Genomic DNA, 16760 nt, shown 5'->3' on the forward strand with positions numbered 1-16760 from the left:
CGCGGCTCCTTCTCCAGCCGCCCATCCGTTCATCTGCCCAGTCCGAGCCGGACGGGGACTCGCATCCCGGGCGGAGCGCCCCCCGAGGACAAGCCGGGCCCCGACCGTGCCCGCGCAGCACACCCGTCGGCTGCGAACCCGTGTGGCGGGTGCGTGCGGAGAGCCGCTCGAGGCGCGGGAGCGGGAACGCCGGGGGGACGGGGAAGGCCTCCGCGGCCCCCCCCCAAAACCCCTTCGGCACACAACGGGAGAGAATCCCCCCGCGCGCCCGAATGCGCACGCGGTAACGCGCGCGTGCACGCTCACGTAACGCGGCGTTTTCCCCGCGACGGACGCCGGCCCCCGGCCCGGCGGGACCCTCCCCCGACTCGGAGGGGGGAGGCGCGGGCCACAGTAAGGCACAAGCTGCGTCGCCGCTCGGCCCCTCAAAGCCGGCGCGAGAGGGGCCCGAGCGCTCAAACACAGAGGCGGCTATCCGAACGCGCTTCCAGAGGAGGGGCGGCGGCTGGGGGGTCCGGTACCCCAAGGCACCCTCTCGGATCGCTAGAGAAGGCTTTTCTCACCGAGGGCGCGTCGTCCCCCAACCCCAGCAGAAACACCCCATCGGGCCCGCGGAGCCACGTGGAGACACTTCCGAGGGAACACGGGGGGGGCCCGGGGGAGGACCCGACCGGGACAGGGTCAAGCACAGGGTGGACACAACAGGCGCTCGCGATAGGGGCCGTTCGAGAGAGAGAGATTGCGCGGGAGGAGCGAGCCCGTGCCGCCTCTGGGCTTCGTCCTCTTGCCTCACCGGGGGCCTCGTCCACAGTTAACTAAAAGAGAGCCCGCGGTGTTGCGTCGGGAACACCGGCACGACGCAAGACGGAAAAAAGAAAAAAAAAAAACACTACAATAACGGAAGAACAGGCGGCAGCAAAAACAAATCAACTCTCACGGTCAGCCAGCGGCCGGCACCCGCTGACTCGGCCCCGTCGCGGTCGCCCGCGCGGCACACGTTGCGAGGGCCCGGCCCCCCCTCCCGCGAGGGGGGACGGGCGTGCCTTCCCCTTATCCGGCCAGACTCCCCCGGGGCTCCCCTCCAGCGCACCGCCGACAGCGGCGGCCCGGCGGGGGGCTCGCGGGGAGCGGGAAACGACACCACCAGCTCGGCCTCAGGCACCTGCAGGACAGCCCGGAGCGCTCCAGGGGCACCCGCCGAGGGCCAAGGCGAAACAGCGACCGCACGCCCAACGGGGGAGGCGCGTGCGGCGCGACGACGGGACGCCCCCTCCCCGCCGCGAGGAGGGGCGCCCGCGACAACGCAAGCCGGGAAAGGCGAGCGGAGGGTGTCCGCTGCGTCAGAGAGACCACGGGCGTGACACCGAGGTCGGGCCGGGTTCCGCACCCCTTCCCTTCCACGCACCGCCGTCGGACGGGGAGGAGAGGAGAGGGGCCCGCGGGCAGAGCGAGAAGAGCGGTCCCATTCGCCAAGGAATGTCCGTCCCTCGGCTGGCGCGGCTTAGGCCCGGCCCGGGAGAGCGCGACGTCACCACATCGATCGGACGGCAACAAAAAACGGGGCGAGAAGAAGGGAAACGTGGCGGGGACAACCGTCCGGAGCACGAGCCTGCGCTTCAGCCTCGCCACGTAAAGCCCTTCGCTCTCTTCTCACGCGGAGGAGGAAGACCACGGTCCGCGGGGACGGGGCCCGAGACGTACAGCAGCCGGCGCGCGCAGGCCCGAGGCGTACGGCTTTCGCTCGTGCGGCCGGGGACGTGGGGGGAGTCAGGCTCCGGGTCGCGGCCGGGAACCTCCCGGGGACACCCCCCGTCGTCCAATCACCCGAGGACAGCGTGTCCACAGTCATCTCGTGGTACAAAATGCCAACTTTAGGCAAAACACGGACGGTGCCCGGTGACGGGGGCCTCTGTCTACAGGTCACGCCTGACTCCCGGAAGCGAGTCGCGGCCACAGGAGACCCCACGGGACCCCATCGCCACCAAAGAAGGGCGGGGGGGGGGGGGGGGGGGGTTGGACGGGACTATCTGGTCGACCCCCCAAAGCCAGTAAAGAGAGCGTGCCACGGACAGGCGGCAGCAAGAGGGAGAGGGCCGGGCCGTCCACGGCCTCCCTCACCACTTGGCACGCCTGGGCAACGGCCCGGTCAAACGTGCTTCCGAGTCGGGACTTTGAAAAAATTCCGCCCGGCGCCTAGAACCACCGTGTCGTTGGAAGGCCCGGCCGCGGCGTCGGCGCAAGCCCGCTCGCGGAAAAACGAAGAAACGTTATCTGACGACCGGGACCACGAGTGCGCTCGTACCGACCCGCCTCGCCCTCCGCCGTCCTCCACGCACCGCCCGTGCCGGCCCCCACCTACGGAGCTCCGCGACTCGGATAACGGCCCCAAAGTCGAGCCCGGTGACCGCGGCACACTCGGGCACACGCCCGCCCGCGCAGCCCGGGCGACCACTGAACGCGCGCACGCTCCCGCCTCAGAATCGGGACTTTGAAAAATTTCGCGGAAGGCGCCTCTGACGGACGGACGGACGGACGGACGAACCCGCAGGAGCGGACGCGGACACACGGCACCAGTCGCCCGGCACGTCGCGCAGGCACGCGCCCGCGCCGAAATCAATAGAAGCGGGAGGTGGGGGGGGGGGGGCGCCTCGGGCAGGACGGCGTCCCGGCGCAAGCCACCCTCTCCGGCTACGCCCGCGGCGGCGGCCCCGGTCGGTCCCCGCGGAGGGGCGACAGCGAGTGCCGGGCCACACGTCGCGGCGGCGCCGGCGGCGGCGGGCACTCACTCCTTCAATGGCCCCGCCGCAGGTCCAATCTCCGGAGAACCGGACAGGCACCGACGGAGCGGCGCGAGCCAACCTCTGCGGCTACGCCCGCGGCGGCGGCCCCGGTCGGTCCCCGCGGAGGGGTAACAGAGTGCTGGTCGACCCGCCCTAGCGGCCCACCTCCCCAGAGGCGGCAGCCACTCACTCCTTCAGCATTGCTGCAGGTCCAATCTCCGGAGAACGGGCCGCGTACCGACGGACCGGCGCCGCCGGCAAGATCCCGACAGCGCCGCCGGCACCCTGGAAGTTGGCCTCGGGCACTGCAGCCGCTTCCCCTCCCTAGATGCTCCGCAAGGAAGAAACGATATAAAAGCGGCCGCCAGGTGGCTCCCGACAAGCGGCGCGAACCTCAGCGGGACGGATCCGGATCTCGGGCCGGCAAGGGCGTCCCGCCGCCCGCCCGGAGGGCCGATCGCGTCCCGGGCCCCCACCCCCAACCCCCTCCGGGACGGCACGGCGCCACCGAACGCGGGGGCGGGCGGGGGGGGGGGGGGGGGGGCGCCTAGGATAATCTTTTTCTCGGAGGATGGCCGGAACAAACACGGGGGCGGGCCGAGCGGGCCCTTCGAAAGTGAAAGACTTCCTCGGAGTCGCACACCACCACTACCCACCCACCACACACACACACACACACACACACACACACACACACACCCCCCGCAGGCCCAAGACGTCCCGGCGCCTGCCTCCCTCTCTCCCTCTCTCCCTCTCTCCCTCTCTCCCTCTCTCCCTCTCTCCCTTCCCGGGAGACATAAAAAAAATATTTTATTAAATATTTTATTGATGTTTTACAGAGAGGAAGGGAGAGGGATAGAAACATCCACGAGAGAAACATCGAGCAGCTAGCTGCCTCCTGCACACCTCCTACTGGGGATGTGCCCGAAACCAAGGTACATGCCCTTGACCGGAATCGAACCTGGGACACACACACCCCCCGCGCCCCCCACCCCCACCCCCGCCCCACCCCCGTCGAGTCCGCAGGCCAACGCTCCATCCACTGAGCCAAACCAGTTAGGGCACAAAAACACTTTTGCCGCCAAGGAGCTGAAACCTACATGAGGCAGTACTCACAGATCGTCTCGTCTTTTCTCTCTCTCTCTCTCTCTCTCTCTCTCTCTCTCTCTCAATTATTGGGGAGACACCGGTTCATAAAACCATACGGGCTTTAAAGTAAAATAAAAAATGAATAAATCAGATATGAATAAATAGGAATCTTTGTATGGAACTAAACAAAAAACAACAACAAAAACATTCAGGTTATTCAAGTGGACAACTCAAGAAAATATCATCTGAATACATACATACATACATACATACATACATACCACATCCAGGGTGCAAGCGGGAAGCATCATCGAAATGCTAGGGCAAAAAAATCTATTTTTTTAAAAGGCTCCCAAAGAATGAATAAACAACTGGAACAACAACTCTCTCTCTCTCTCTCTCTCTCTCTCTCTCTCTCTCTTTCTATCTCTCCCTCCTTCCCTTCCTCCCACTCCCTTCCAACCCTCTTTAAAAAACCAAACAAACAAACTAGCCCTAGCCGGTTTGGCTTGGTGGATAGTACGTCAGCCTGCGGAATGAAGGGTCCCAGGTTTGATTCCGGTCAAGGGCACATGCCTGGGTTGTGGGCTCGATCCCCAGTACGGGGTGATGGGGTGTGCAAGAGGCAGCCGATCGATCCATGATTCTCTCTCATCACTGATGTCTCTCTCTCTCTCTCTCTCTCCCACTCCCTCCCTGCCTCCCTCCCTCCCTCTCCCTTCCTCTCTGAAATCAATGAAAATATATTTTTTAAAAGATCAGGAATCAGTGTAGGACGGTGTGTGAAAACACTTGGCATTCACTTCTAAATGGCAGGAAACAGAGTGATAGTGTTGTAAAAAACTTGCGATATAAAGCAGCACACTGTAGAACAGTATTTGACACCACTTGGAATTCACATCTAAATGGCTGGAAACTATCTAAAATTGTTCGCAATCACGTCAAAATCACTGATCTAGATCAGGAAGCAGTGTAGGACAGTGTCGGGCAACACTTGGGAATCACTTCTAAAGTGCAGGACACTGTACAACAGTTTTGGAAACCACTTGAAAATTCACTTACAAATGGCAGGAAACGGTGCAAAAGTGTTTGAAAACACTTGGAAGTCACTGGTAGCGTTCTAAGATGCCAGAGAGGAAAATGTCACCGAGGCCAAAATCTTACCTCCACCTTCTTAGGGTTTGTGGAGGAGGCGGCCCTGAAAAATTCACCTGACACACGGGGGGGGGGGGGGGGCCGGGAGACATGAGGGCAACGTTTTCTTTCCCTCAAGTGTCTGATGTGACAAGGGGAGCGCTCCTAAGGAGACCGTGGAAGAGCCGCATCCACGCTTTTTCAGACTGGGTTGAAAAGAGAGGGGCGATTGTGGGCAAGCCACTTAGTAGGCGGGGAGGCGAAAGGAGAGATGAGGGAGGCCCGTTCCTACAGATTCCTCTGCCTCTCAGCTGGCTTCCTGTCTAAAGTGCAAAAAACGAGTCCCCGTGTGCGCTCGTCGTCATCTCTCCCCCCACCCCCGCCCCCTCCATCTTTATGTCCAGTTGGAGTCTTTTTTGCCATCTGGCCACTTTGGAATATTGTCTCTGGCTCGCCTGAGCGGCTGCGGTGGCGGCATAGTCACTTCAGGAAGGAAAGGAGAAGATCGGCTTGGTTCCAGGCACCGAATTGTGGCAGAGGCAGGAGGGCCGGGGGGGGGGGGGGGGGGGGCGGGGGGACGGGGGGACGGACAGGAGTCATTCGCTGAGCGGGCCCCCAACGTATTTCTAAGACAGTGAGCGACTCTGGTAAGGGCATGCGGTAGGAGGAGAGCAGCTGGAGTTCTGTTTGTTGGCTGGGGGCTTGCAGGGGATGGGGAGGGCCTGGGGTCCGTTTGCTCCTTTGTTGATGTCATTTTCTTTCTTTCTTTCTTTCTTTCTTTCTTTCTTTCTTTCTTTCTTTCTTCTTCTTTCTTTCTCTTTCTCTTTTTTAAAACAAAGGTGAAGAACTCTTCGGGTGGAGGTATTTCTGCAAGAAAGTCTGGCAGGACAGGACATGGGGGTATGCGGGCCAGGCCAGGCCATTGACCAGAAAACGCAAAGGATCTGTAGTGGGTCTGACTAGCGCCCTTCCTTTAAGAAACAGGAAGACAGGGGAGTTTCTCTCGGGGTCCCTCCCTCTCCCCTCCTCCCCCACCCCCGCCACACACACACACACACACACACACACTCACACTCACACTCACACTCACACTCACACGCACACTCACACACAGTGGCACCCGAGTAGCAAGAGGTTTCCAGAATGAACTGAATTCCAGGGCCTAGCCAGGCAGCCACGCCGCACCAAGGGAAAGGCCATATAAAAACGGCCGCCAGGTGGCGCGCGAACACCAGCGAGAACGTCAGTGGGGCGGCTCCGGGGCCGTGGGCCCGGGCCCGGCCCGGCCCGGGCGGGAGCCCCGCCGCCCGCTGTGTGTGTGTTTGGGGGGAGGAGGGGGGCAGGGGGCAAGGGTGGCCGATCCCCTCCCCGCGCCCACCTCTCCAGTGGGACCGTGTCGGCCCGGGCCCCTGGCGGGCGGCGGGGCGGCGGGGCGGGGCGGGGGCTCCACCACCTGAGGTTTGCCCAGGAAGGCCCCGTGCGTGCGCGCGCGCACCCACGCACACACACGGCCTGGCACCGGAAGGGGGACTGGAAAAGTTTTTTGGGGGGTGGGGCCTGACAGAGGACCGGGAGGACGTACCCAGAACACTTTTTGCGGGCCCGGGACCTTCAAAACCTCAAGGGGAGCGGGGGGAGGGGGGGGGGCGGGGGGGGGGGGGGGCGGGTGTGTGTGTCACGACAATGAAGACCTAAAGGCGGCGAGTATTCACGGGGCGACAACGGAGGAATCATTTTCTCTGCTTCCTTTCAGTTATTATGTTTTTTCCGGAATTGAATTTATTGGGGGACACATCGGTGAATAAAATGAAATGAAATGCAATAGGATAAAATGAAAGGTGCATTGTGGATGAAAAGGGGCCACATATTGCCCTGCCCAGCTTGACTCAGTGGATAGAGCGTCAGACTTAACTGTACGATAAATGAATACTTATCTTTTTTATATATATTTTATTGATTTTTTACAGAGAGGAAGGGAGAGGGACAGAGAGTTCGATAAATCGATGAGAGAGAACCATCGATCAGCTGCCTCCTGCACATCTCCTACTGAGGATGTGCCCCCAACCCAGGTACATGCCCTTGACCGGAATCGAACCTGGGACCTTTCAGCCCGCAGGCCCGCAGGCCAACGCTCTATCCACTGAGCGAAACCGGTTAGGGCGGGTCACATGTCTTTGGACTAGTGAATGACAAGAGGTAACTAGTCACTTCCCTTTTTTCCAGTGCTCTTGGGGCACAGCCCAGAGTCCCAGGGCAGAGACCACATTGTTACTGTTGTCATGTTAATTTTTGACCGCTCACTATCATTTTACAGCTTACCAAACCGCCCCCCCTCCCCCCTCCCCGCCCCTTTGCTGCTTTCTCCCACCTCCCTCATCTATCATCACTGGATTTCATGGAACCCACTGGTCAACAGCAGGAAAGAGTGTAGAACAGTGTTTGAAACCACTTACAAGTCTCATCCTTGGATGGTGATTTATAAAAATAGGTCAAAGACATGCTTGTGGACTTTGGGCTTTGCTGTGCTGTGTATCTATGCAGAGGCAGGGTGCTTTTAAACTCCTATATGATGACTTTAGTTTATCCTTCAGCCCTGGTCTGGCCTCCGGACTTTGTTATCTAGGCCTTGGAAAGGCCTCCTCCCTGCCTTGAAAAGAATAGATTTTTAATTCCTTGAGATTCTGCTTCCCGGCAATTGCCAACAGTCTGGTTCAAATAAACTCATTACAGAAATTATTTACAGGTTTGCGTGTTTCTCAGGTTAATGGTATGGAACTCCAAGAAAACACACACACCCCACACACACCACACCCCACACCCCACACCCCACACACACACACACACATACATGCAAGTTTTTCAAGTGTACAACTCAACGAAACATCACCTGAATACAGCACCCAAAGTATAAAGTCTCTTTCTGTCACCATTTACCGCCCCCCCCCCCCCGTTTCTTTCTCGTTGGCTTTCTTTTGTGTTCCACCCTTCCACTACCCCCCACCACCCCAAATCTATGATTTTCAACGTAGGGAGGAGGCCTTTCTGTTGTAATGTACCCCTCGAATCACAGAAGGACGCCTCAAGAAGTCGAATTAAAGAGTCACATTTATTGCAATCCGGGACTATGAGGGGACATTCCCAAATCTCATAGCAATAAGATGGTGGCAAAACCAGACTTATATAGGCAAAAATCACAAAGGTATTGATTACATCCCAGGGTTTGGAATGAGGCACCTGGCTCGCAAAAACGCAGAATTAAGCATGTTAATTACAGTTTCGGGTCTCGGGGTCACTGAATTGACAGAAATACATTATCTAGAGCCTTTGGGTAACCTGGGTTAAACTTAGGCATGTTATCTAAATTACAGTTCTGGGTCTCCGGATCACTGAGTTGATAGAAACACATTATCTAGAGCCATCGAGGCACTTTAGAGTAATTGCACTGTCCTGGTCTTAGGACCACTGAGTCAACTGGAATGCACCACCTATGGCCACTAAAACAATTTAGGGCAATTGTGCTGTCCTGTTTCCCAGGTACAGAAGAATGTGCTTCGATAACCAGTAAGATCACAATCAATGGGATTGTCATTCAATCAATAAGGCATTCAATGAGTGGGATGATTTATACAATTCAGAAAATCAAAATAACCTGTCCATTGTTAAACAAAGCAAATAGGTACCATACTTCATTTCCAAGGCCTACAAACAAAGCAACAAAGCCAGGAAGCCATACAGGCAATAAACGATAACCTGGACCACATCTGCCACTGCCTATGTATATATATATATATATATATATATATATATATATATATATATATTCACCAGAAAGACCAAAGACAAGACAACAAGCAGGTGGGTGTGGGGAACATTGGTGCAATGTCATGTGGTTGTGGATTTTAGCGTGACTCGCCTTACGAATGACAAGAAAGTGTGGGGGTTGGGGGGGGGCGGCGCCCTGTAGTATGTGTGTTTGAAATGAGGTAAATCTGGATGAGGCCTTGTCCATGAAATGTACAAAATCAATCAATTTGGCCCTGGACCGGTGGCTCAGTTGGCTAGAGCGTCTTCCCTTATGCCACTGTTTGTGGTTTCGATCCCCAATCAGGGCACATACAGGAAGCAACAGAGCCCTGGCTGGTGTGGCTCAGTTGGTTGAGCGTCATGTTGCGCATTGAAAGGTCACTGATTCCTTTCCAGGTTTCAGGTTCAATTCCCAGCTGGAGTATGTATTGGAGGCAACTGATAGGTATTTCTCTCTCTCTCTCTCTCTCTCTCTCTCTCTCTCTCTCCTCCCCTCCCTCCCTCCCTCCCTAAAATCAATAATACACACACACACACACACACACACACACACACACACACACACATATATATATATATATATTTGTTGCTGTTAATCCTCACCCGAGGATATTTTTCCATTGATTTTTAGGGAGAGTGGAGGAGACAGGGCAAGACAGAGGGAAACATCGATGTGAGAGAAACACGTCAATTGGTTGCCTCCGACCAGGGCCAGGGCCCAAAGAACCTGCCACCAAGGCCCATGACCTTGGCCTGAATCGGACCTGGGACCCTTTGGTCCACAGGCTGGCCAACGCTCAATGCACTGAACCAAACAGGCTAGGGGAAAATATATATATATATATATATATATATATATATATATATATATATATATATTACTGTACCCAGCCACGCATTGCTGTGGCTCAGTCTGGTTAAATGGAAAAGAAAGAAAAGAGAAAGCACACGTTTCTAATACGCTTAATTTCACAATGCCTGTGGGTATGCAACATTTTGTGTTGTTCCATTGTCTGTGCAGATATAGAGATTGTCTGGTTTGCCGACTCTAGAACACGCAACATATAATTGTCCATGTGAGAAGCAATCGACGTCTAGATCTAAACCGCACAATTCTAAAGATTGGCCCTGAGCTTTGTTAACGGTGATTGCAAACGCCAATCGAATCGGGAATTGCAATCTCTTAAATTGAAATGGCATATCCGTTGGAATCATAGGAATGCGAGGAATGAGGACATCTTCACCTTTGAAAGGTCCTGTCAAGATTGTTACTTCTATGACATTGCTCATTACTTTTTTTACTGCAAGCCGCGTGCCTGTCAAAGCTTTGGCTGGTTGACATTTCACAACATGGTAATTGGCGCGCCGATTTTCAATTGCAGTACATGCGGTGGCATCCCTGGCAGATCGAGTGAATTCAAAAATTCTGTTGGATAATTAATCGCTTCATCTGCTTCCACAACAGTGTCGACGGACTTGTATGTGACTGCCTCGCTTTGAATGTTAGACTGAATGATATTGTTAAGTCCATAGACGTCTTTGTTCTTGGCCGCAAGAATAGCTCGTTCACTCAGCCAATCGTGATTCTTACAATTGGTTTGAATATTGGGAAATACTTTTTCAAACAATTCTTCTTTTGACGTCACTAAATTGCAGAAGTTATGATGCAATGAAATTCGTCCTGAGGTCAGATCAACCGGCACCTTTCCGTTCCCAATTCCCAGCAATTGATGTGAGACTATCTCAGCTGATGGATCGTTTTGCAGCTGGACATGCATATTTGTGGTTAATTTTATCTGCAATTTATAATTGTAAACAGAAACATTGAAATGGAATCGTAAAATATTTAGTATAGCGTGTGTTGCTTTTACGTCCAACAGATGGCTCTGTTTTTCAAAAAAAGCATGTTTTTACCTGTCACAGGTGTGACATCTATATAATAGTAGGTATATAGGTATATAGAAACACACGAGTATTCGAATGCAACGTTGTGCCAAAATTTCAAAGCAATCGGTGAAGAACTTTCGGAGATTTAAGATTTTGAACAAACGAACATTTGCATTTTTATTTATATATATTTAAAAGCTACCGACGAATGAATAAACAACTTCTCTTTCTCCCTCCCTCTTCCTCCCCCCTCCTCTCCTCCCTTCCACTCTCTCTTTTTTTTCCCACTCTCTCAAAAACAAACAAACAAAAAAAAAAACTAGCCCTAGCTGGTTTGGCTCAGTGGATAGAGCCAAAAGGTCCCAGTTTCGATTCCTGTCGAGGGCACATGCCCGGGATTCGGGCTCGATCCCCAGTACGGGGTGTGTAAGAGGCAGCCGATCCATGATCCTCTCTTATCGTGGATGTTTCAATCTCTCCCTCTCCCTTCCTCTCTGAAATCAATAAAAAATATATATTTTAAAGAACACATCAAGCCCTAGCCGGTTTGGCTCAGCGGATAGAGCATCAGCCTGCGGACTGAAGGGTCTCGGGTTCCATTCTGGCCAAGGGCACATGCTCGGGTTGCAGGCTCAATCCCCAGAAGGGGGCGTGCAAGAAGCAGCCGATCCATGTTCCTCTCTCATCATGGATGTTTCAGTCTCTCTACCTCTCCCTTCCTCTCTAAAATCAACAAAGAAATACATTTTTAAAAAAAAAATACATCAGGAATCAGTGTAGAGCAGTGTTTGACAACACTTGGGAATCACTGCTAAAGAGCGATACACTGTAGAACAGTATTTGATACCACTTGGGATTCACTTCTAAAAGGCTGGAAACTTGCCGAAACCGGTTTGGCTCAGTGGATAGAGCGTCGGCCTGAGGACTCAAGGGTCCCAGGTTCGATTCCGGTCAAGGGCATGTACCCAGGTTGCCGGCACATCCCCAGTGGGAGATGTGCAGGAGGCAGTTGATTGATGTTTCTCTCTCATCGATGTTTCTAACTCTCTATCTCTCTCCCTTCCTCTCTGTAAAAATTCAATAAAATATATTTTTAAAAAAAATTTTTAAAAAAGGCTGGAAACTATATGAAAGTGTTTGAAAGCACTTTGAAATCACTGATCAACATCACAAACTGTGCAGAACAGCGTGTGGCAAAACTTGGGAATCACTGCTAAAGTGCAGTCAGTACACTGACAAATGGTAGGAAACGGTGCAAAAGTGTTTGAAAACACTTGGAAGTCACTGGTAGCGTTCTAAGATGCCAGAGAGGAAAATGTCACCGAGGCCAAAATCTTACCTCCACCTTCTTAGGGTTTGTGGAGGAGGCGGCCCTGAAAAATTCACCTGACACACGGGGGGGGGGGCGGGGGGGGCAGGGAGACATGAGGGCAACGTTTTCTTTCCCTCAAGTGTCTGATGTGACAAGGGGAGCGCTCCTAAGGAGACCGTGGAAGAGCCGCATCCACGCTTTTTCAGACTGGGTTGAAAAGAGAGGGGCGATTGTGGGCAAGCCACTTAGTAGGCGGGGAGGCGAAAGGAGAGATGAGGGAGGCCCGTTCCTACAGATTCCTCTGCCTCTCAGCTGGCTTCCTGCCTAAAGTGCAAAAAACGAGTCCCCGTGTGCGCTCGTCGCCGTCTCTCCCCCCACCCCCGCCCCCTCCATCTTTATGTCCAGTTGGAGTCTTTTTTGCCATCTGGCCACTTTGGAATATTGTCTCTGGCTCGCCTGAGCGGCTGCGGTGGCGGCATAGTCACTTCAGGAAGGAAAGGAGAAGATCGGCTTGGTTCCAGGCACCGAATTGTGGCAGAGGCAGGAGGGCGGGGGGGTCGGGGGGACGGGGGGGACGGACAGGAGTCATTCGCTGAGCGGGCCCCCAACGTATTTCTAAGACAGTGAGCGACTCTGGTAAGGGCATGCGGTAGGAGGAGAGCAGCTGGAGTTCTGTTTGTTGGCTGGGGGCTTGCAGGGGATGGGGAGGGCCTGGGGTCCGTTTGCTCCTTTGTTGATGTCATTTTCTTTCTTTCTTTCTTTCTTTCTTTCTTTCTTTCTTTCTTTCTTTCTTTCTTTCTTTCTTCTTTCTTTTTCTTTCTTTCTCTTTCTCTTTTTTAAAACAAAGGTGAAGAACTCTTCGGGTGGAGGTATTTCTGCAAAAAAGTCTGGCAGGACAGGACATGGGGGTATGCGGGCCAGGCCAGGCCATTGACCAGAAAACGCAAAGGATCTGTAGTGGGTCTGACTAGCACCCTTCCTTTAAGAAACAGGAATACAGGGGAGTTTCTCTCGGGGTCCCTCCCTCTCCCCTCCCCCCCACCCCCGCCACACACACACACACACACACACACACACACACACACACACACACTCACACACACTCACACTCACACACAGTGACACCCGAGTAGCAAGAGGTTTCCAGAATGAACTGAATTCCAGGGCCTAGCCAGGCAGCCACGCCGCACCAAGGGAAAGACCTTATAAAAAACGGCCGCCAGGTGGCGCGCGAACACCAGCGAGAACGTCAGTGGGGCGGCTCCGGGGCCGTGGGCCCGGGCCCGGCCCGGCCCGGGCGGGAGCCCCGCCGCCCGCTGTGTGTGTGTTTGGGGGGAGGAGGGGGGCAGGGGGCAAGGGTGGCCGATCCCCTCCCCGCGCCCACCTCTCCAGTGGGACCGTGTCGGCCCGGGCCCCTGGCGGGCGGCGGGGCGGCGGGGCGGGGCGGGGGCTCCACCACCTGAGGTTTGCCCAGGAAGGCCCCGTGCGTTCGCGCGCGCGCACCCACGCACACACACGGCCTGGCACCGGAAGGGGGACTGGAAAAGTTTTTTGGGGGGTGGGGCCTGACAGAGGACCGAGAGGACGTACCCAGAACACTTTTTGCGGGCCCGGGACCTTTAAAACCTCAACGGGTGGGGGGTGTGGGGGTGTGGGGGGTGGGGGGTGTCACGACTCTAAAGGCGGCGAGTATTCACGGGGCAACCACGGAGGAATCATTTTCTCTGTTTCCTTTCAGTTATTATTTTTTTTTCGGAATTGAATTTATTGGGGGACACATCGGTGAATAAAATGAAATGAAATGCAATAGGATAAAATGAAAGGCCTGGCCTTGCAAACTCAGACACCTCAAGTGACCACCCAGGATGTCCTGAATTTAAAAAAAAAAGAAAACTTGTTAAAGTAGAAAGCAGTGTATAGTGAGTGGGCAGTCAGGCCCTAGGCCCTAGGCCCGGTATCTCCCCTGAGAGAGATCACCTTTGAACTTACTGGCATCTGAGCCTATTGTCTTTCTATGCCTCTAAGTCCTAGAGTCTAGGATCACATGTCTTTGGAGTAGTGAATGTCCCGGTAACTAGTCACTTTCCTTTTCCCAGTGCCCTCAGGGCACAGCCCAGGGTCCCAGGGTAGAGACCACAAATTCCCTCATTGCTACTGTTGTATATTTTTTTAAAAAGCTAATACATAAGAAGCTTTGCATTGTGTGTGCTAGGGTGAGGGACTGGGGACTGCGGCATGGAAGGGTAACGGAATGTGGGAGGGGGAGGGACTGCGGCCTGGAAAAGGTTACCGATTGTGTCAATGTCAGGAACCGTGGCAGAGAAAAATTGCTGGATTGTCTTAGAAAACAATGTGTTATGATTAAATCCAGCCAGGTGTGACTCTGTTTACCTCCCCTCCGTTCTCATGAACTTTTTGTGAACTTCTAATGAAATGCTTTGTATTTTTTTTTAACACTGTTTTGCTATAAAGGATCATACTGCACCCTTGATCTCTGCCACATGCTCCGAATCTCCCAGAGGGGGAGATAGGTGCTGGGGTCCACTGGCCAGCTTAATAACAGGCTTTTAAATTTAGATTCTGAGTCGGTGGTCTAGCTCGTTGAGCCAACCCATAACATTGTGGATGAAAAGGGGCCACATGCTAACCTGACCCACTCGGGAGAGGCCTGGCCTTGCAAACTCAGACACCTCAAGTGACCACCCAGGATGTTCTGAATTTAAAAAAAAAACAAAAACTTTTTAAAGTAGAAAGCAGTGTATAGTGAGTGGGCAGTCACGCCCTAGGCCCGGTATCTCCCCTGAGAGAGATCACCTTTGAACTTACTGGCATCTGAGCCTATTGTCTTTCTATGCCTCTAGGTCCTAGAGTCTAGGATCACATGTCTTTGGAGTAGTGAATGTCCCGGTAAATAGTCACTTTCCTTTTCCCAGTGCCCTCAGGGCACAGCCCAGGGTCCCAGGGTAGAGACCACAAATTCCCTCATTGCTACTGTTGTATATTTTTTTAAAAGCTAGGGAAGAATGAATAAACAAGTGGAAAAACAATTCTCTCTCTCTCTCTCTCTCTCTCTCTCTCCCCCTCCCTGCCCCCTCCCTCTCCCTTTCACTCTCTCTTTAAACAACAACAACAACAACAACAACAACAAAAGGCCCTAGCCGGTTTGGCTCAGTGGATAGAGCGTCAGCCTGCGGACTCAAGGGTCCCGGGTTTGATTCCAGTCAAGGGCATGTACCTTGGTTGCAGGCACATCCCCAGTGGGGGGTATGCAGGAGGCAGCTGATGGATGTTTCTCTCTCATCGATGTTTCTAACTCTCTATCCCTCTCCCTTCCTGTCTGTAAAAAATCAATAAAATATATTTTTAAAAAAATAATAATAATAAATTAAAAAAAAAAAAAAGATTGACCTTTGTCAGGGAAGGTAGCGGCCTAGGACGTGACTACTCACCATCACTGTTTGTTGAACTTTTAATTTCTATCCATGGATGGATGGATGGATGGATGGATGTGTCCTCCCTCCCTCCTTTCCTCCCTCCCCCCCTCCACCCACCCGCCCGCTCACCCGCTTTCCACGGGAAATCGTCAGTCTCATATCACACACACACTCACTGGTGATTTCACTCGCTGCCTCCTTGCTCCCCCGTGAGAAAGAGGAAGGAAAATGGACAAACCTGAAAGAGCCCCACAGGCGGCAACTGTGAACCAAGTGCACGCACATGTGTGCGTGTGTTGCATTGGTCAACAACGTAAGAAATCCTCCAACCTGTGCAGAATTTCTGTGAGTGTCTTTCAGACAAACTGTCCACAAATGTCGCACGCACGCCGGGAAGCACTATCTCAGCGAACGGTTGGAGAGGATGTTCCCAAGAATGGCAATGTCGCCCCCCCCCCCCCCCGCCTTATTTTATACACTCCAATCCAAAGAGGAGCGGGTTACATGAAATCCACTGGTGACATTTGAGGAACGTGGGAGAAAGCAAAGTGGGCCAACCTCTGGGATTGGATGCAAAGTAAAATGATGGACACAGACTTCTTTTACCTACGTGGGTGGGTGTAGGATAGCTCATATAGTCAATCATGAACTCGGTCATCGTGATGGGGTTTGTGATATTCACAGAGCCGTGCCTGTGATTCCAGGGCTCCAGAAAAGATGGAAAATCCCCTTGACTTTTCAAAGATGTGTGATTGTGGATGCAAGAAAGAAAGAAAGCGACAGACAGGCTCAGTCCAGGTAAAGATGGACCTCTGTCAGGGAAGATGCCGGCCTAGGACAGGATCACCCACCCCAAACTGACGTTAGCCTTGTAAGGCCACCATGCATGGCCTCCCCTGAGCTTCTCAAGTTTAGTACAGTATGTGGTCCTTTTCACCAGCACCAGCACCAGCACCAGCACCACCACCACCACCCCCAACCCCACCACCACCACCACCACCCCCAACCCCACCACCACCACCACCACCACCCCCACCCCCCCCACCCCCCCCCCCACACACACACACTGAGTCCTCTCATGGGGCGAACCAATCCTGACTCTAAAGTCCTGATCCTGACCCCGGGAGTTGTATTAAAAATCAAGCTAAAGGAGTGTGAATGTAAACTGTAGGCTTATCAAAGGTTCAAAGGAGGTCTGTGTTTACCACCATTGAAAGAAAACAAACCAAGAAAGAGATCAAGGGTGGGTCAAAACATCCTCTCTGGGACTGGGAGGGAGAGAGTTCCTGCATCTGTCCAAGAGGGTCATCTGCAGTGTGA

Source organism: Myotis yumanensis, unplaced genomic scaffold (genome assembly GCF_028538775.1).
Source record: "Myotis yumanensis isolate MYYU_CA2020_CCGP unplaced genomic scaffold, mMyoYum1.0.hap1 SCAF_87, whole genome shotgun sequence".
NCBI classification, from domain to species: domain Eukaryota; kingdom Metazoa; phylum Chordata; class Mammalia; order Chiroptera; family Vespertilionidae; genus Myotis; species Myotis yumanensis.